Genomic DNA, 4,611 nt, shown 5'->3' with positions numbered 1-4,611 from the left:
CCGACGCGTACCCACTCCCTAGGATGGATGATTCCTTGGATGGTCTTAGTGGGGCGCGTTTTTTTCCCACTCTCGATTTATTGTCCGGATTATGGAAGCTACAGTTGGATGACGATTCTAGGCCTAAAACGGCATTCCGTACACCACAAGGGTTATTCAAATTTAATCGGCTTTCAATGGGACTCCACTCAGCCCCGGCTACATTCCAATGTCTTATGGAGCTGGTGTTGGCTGGGCTCCAATGAGATGCTCGTCTAATTTCCCTTGATGATGTCATTGTTTTCAGGTGTACTTTTGATGGACACTTAGACAGGTTGCATGCCGTTTTCCTAAAAATGCTCGTGGCAAACCTCAAATTCAAGCCACAAAAATGTCATCTTTTTCAACGATCGGTGCGATACCTCGGCCACATGGTCATTGAGCCAGGGATATCGACGGACCCAGAAAAGACTGCTTATGTTCGCATCTGCCTGACGCCTCGATCGGTGGGCGACGTGCGAAGTTTAATTGGGTTCACATCCTATTGTAATAAAAGTCGCGGAAGCGACTTCTGGAATCAGGGTCTTTATTTATCTTTAGTTCACAACACTCCTCATATAAATTCCACTCCTGTCTAACTCCTTCGTGCTGCTAACAGACAGCATGAGAGGGAAAGAGAGAGACTCGTGCTGCCACGTGGCAGGCCTGGATCCCCGCTCCAGCGTGGCCTCACCCTTCGTTCGTTCCAGATCTGACCACGTGTTGCCCGTCTCCACCCCTTTTAATACCCGGGTCACGTGGTACCTTTCCACCAGTCCTGGTTAACCTCCATGGAATCTTCCAGAGTCCATCGTACGATCCCAGGACCATGCCCCTGACTCGTCCCCCCATTGGCTGTGGCTAAAGCCAGCAGATCCACTACTCCCAGATGTCACCTTCCCATTACGTCAGGGCCACACCCCTAGACCCCTCCCCATTGGCTATGGGCCAGGACCGGTAGAGCCAATCATCGTAACGAGGTGTGATCAATCAACCACCCAGTTATACCCTCACATTACACTATTATTAACACTTTGTGCCGGGGTTCATTACCATTGCAAAGCCACTCCATGCTCTGATCTCCAAAGGTAAAAAATTTTGACAGGAAAAAGAGGCCGCGTCCATTGTGCTACGTGACAGCCTAGTGAACGCCTCACCCCTCCATTACCCCAATTTTTCCCTATCCTTCATCCTAGACACGGATGCGAGCAACACTGGGATTGGTGCTTTGTTGTCTTAAGTGGTAAACGACAAGGAGTGTGTGGATAACCTATGGGAGTCGGGTATTGTCTCCAACCAAGCAGCGCTACTGTGTAACGCACCGGGAACTGCTGGCTCTCGTCCATTTCATCCAGCCATACCATCGGCAGTTCGTGGTGCGCTCGAACCATGCTGCTTTACAATACGCGTTGCAGGTTGAGCAACCGTCAGGCCAGCTCTCCAGGTGGTTGGAGGTCCTTCAGGACTACTCCTTCAGTGTTGTGTGCAGAAAGGGAACTCGCCACGTTAACGCCGACGCTTTGTCGTGGCTCCCATCGAGCGACCGCTGTTCATGCCTTACGGGGTCGGGCCAGTGTAAGCCCCCTAACGGGGGTTTGACCCCCACTGTTGTGGCGTCTGCGGGCGTTTCCCTTCCCACCACAATGGTACGATGCGATAAAACAATTGGCCTCACCCACGCGGAATACGGTCGACTCCAAATGGAAGATTCCTCCCTGCTCAAATTGAGGTGCCACGTTGGAAAACGAGAGTGGAAAGAGTTGGCGCTGGGAATCCCTGATGTTTATGAAGGGGGGCCTGCTCATGTAGTGGGATGGGGAATTGCACCAGTATAACATTGTGCCCACTAGTTTACGTGGTAGGATTGTTTGGGCCATGTATGCCCGGGTGATGCATCTGGGAGTCCGTAAAACGCTTTCTGCCATCCAAGTAATTTTTTTCTGGCCTGGGATGGCGGACGATGTTTATAATATTTTGAAAGGGTGCACTGAGTTCCCGGCGAAGGTAGATCACCCTCCGTTGAAGTCCATCAGTGTGTCTCGTGTGAACGAGTTGGTTGCGCTTATCATTCCCAAACGGTTGGGATGGTCGAAAGGCAACACAGGACCCTGACTTCTATGTTGTGCAAGTTAACGTTGACCAGTCCGACTGGGACTTACACGTGCCGGGTGTTCTGGCTGCTTACAGATTGGCTCCCCATGCTTCCACCGGGTTCTCCCCATTTTTTCTTATGTATGGCAGGGAACAAGACCCCCTATAGACCATCAATTAACATTACTGATCCTATGTGCCTCACTCTTAAATGGCTATCTGAGGCATGGGAAGCGTCCCGGGGTAATTTGGCATTGCGGCAGGCTGTTAACTAGTGGATGCCAGGTGACAGAGCTTGGCTCCGCTGCCCCCAGGTGCCGGTGGGTACGTCACCCAAATTACACAAACCATGGCAGGGCCTGGTGGAGATCGTGGAAGTTTTGAGCCCTCAGTATGTTCGTATCCAGTTCGGTCGCAGACGGTGGTTTGTTTATCCGGCTTGTTTAAAGCCGTTTGTTCCAATGCACGATGCCCCCTCATCTCCACTAACCAAGGGCTGGGTGTCTGGCGAGTTCGACGAGCTGGGGCACATGTCCGGTGGGCCCGATCCTCAAGGGAGTTATGTTATTCCGTCCACAGACTCCAAGCAAGTAACACCCCCGGTGCTGCCGATTTTGCCTGCCTCAGATGGACCAGAGAACAGAGCAACTGTCCGCCTCCCATCCTCCGCTCGGCGTTGTAGTCCCTCGGGAGGGGCCGTGCCCATCAGGCCATTTTCAGGATCCTTCCAGCACCTCCAGGGAGCTCATGCCCTCCTCGCCTGGGGGCCCCGGCTGCAAGGATTCATTCAAAAACTGCCCGGTTCAAGTGACCTCCTTCCACCATACATGTTCCTGTGTCGTTTCGCTGTTTGTCGCACTCCAGGGTCACTAGAGTAATTGGATGAACCTGGCCCTTCTTGCAGAGATCGAAATCGGGTACCCGATACCCGTACCCTACCCGATATCTGGCTACCCGTACCCTGCCGGGTACAGGTACGGGTACAGGTTTGCGACCCGGGTACGGGTATGGGTAGCCACACGTGACTCACCCCAACCAATGAGTGAGAAGGCCGTGAGTCACTGGTGAGTAACCGTTTGTCACTCATTTCCCAACGTCTTGTCTCCACCCGCGCCTGCAACATGGCTTCATCCTCCTCCTCTTCGCGTTTGCCGATCGACCCTATTGCCAATCCAATTGACTGGACTTCGTTGGAGTCGGTCAAGAACAGTCTCCAGAAGGCCATCAGGAAGGAGAAGGCAGAGGGCATCGACGCCAGTCTATGCAGGTTCTGCCTTGAACAACCTCGGGCAAGTCGTCGTCGGATGTTTGGACGAAGTTCGCTTTCGTTCGGCTGACCGACGTGGCGAATGTTGACGGAAATGGTGTAAATTTCGAATGCAACAGCTTCGCTGCCTGTCTTGATTGTCTGGTGGTCTACGCGTACCAGACAAGCAATGGAACAACAACACTCAAGAAGCACATGCGCAGATCGGAAACGTCATCGAGTGCAGTCAGTCAAGCGGGTTCTCTCCGTCCCTTCCTGCACAAGACACCTGCCCGCCTAGGAGACAAGGACAAAGTCAAGATGTCCTTCGCGTTCTTCTGTGCCAAGGACACTCAACCATTCAGCATTGTCGAGGATGCCGGCTTCCGCAAACTCATTGCCGACCTGATCGACATTGACGTCAGCCTGATGCGCCCTCCGGATTTGGATGACCTGCTACCTGTTCCGAACACAGTCAAGAATCATGTGGAGCAAGGAGCTGAACGCATTCATGCTGCGATTCGCCAGGTCGTTCAGACCCATGTCGATGACAGCCTGCACATGGCGGCCACGACCGACCTGTGGAAGGACACTCTGAAGAAGCGATGCTTCATGTCCGTCACTGTCCACTACATTGACGACTCGTTCCTGCTGCATGCCCGGACGCTGCAATGCAAAGTGTTCTATGCGGAACGGCACACGGCGGTGGCGATCAAGGCGGTGCGGATTCAATGTCTCGAATCCTACCAGATCCTGGACCCAGCAAAATGCTTTGTCGTTTCAGACAATGGCTCCAACATGTCCGCCGAGAACGGTGTTCGCTCGTTCTACGGCTGGGGGCCGTGCGCCGACCACAAGCTGACCACCGTGCTGACCACCGTTCTGTCTAAGACCATGGAGACCATCAACAAGGTTAAATCACTGTCGTTATACCGAAACTACGACTGCCCTAAGGACCTATTCGACCTAATCGACGACTGCAAGGCGTTGGTCGCCTACTTCAAGCAGGCAAACCTGCAGTGTAAGCTGACCAAGACTGACCTGTCTGAACAGCGTCCTGGAGTCGTATGACGAGGTAGTGACGATGCTATGTGAGCAGAAACAGCTTCAGAAGATAGGCCACATCAACAAGCAAAACCTGAGGGACCTGGTGGAATTCCTCGAACCGTTCCGCATTGCAACGCTCAGGCTAGAGGTGTTAAAGTCGCCCACGATCCACACAGTCATCTATGAGAGGCACGTGTTGTCGCAGCATC

The sequence above is a fragment of the Lethenteron reissneri genome, chromosome 64 (genome assembly GCF_015708825.2).
Source record: "Lethenteron reissneri isolate LAM-NWPU_2019-01 chromosome 64, ASM1570882v1, whole genome shotgun sequence".
NCBI lineage: Eukaryota > Metazoa > Chordata > Hyperoartia > Petromyzontiformes > Petromyzontidae > Lethenteron > Lethenteron reissneri.
The sequence above is the reverse complement of the archived record's forward strand: the minus strand, read 5'-3'. Positions refer to the sequence as shown.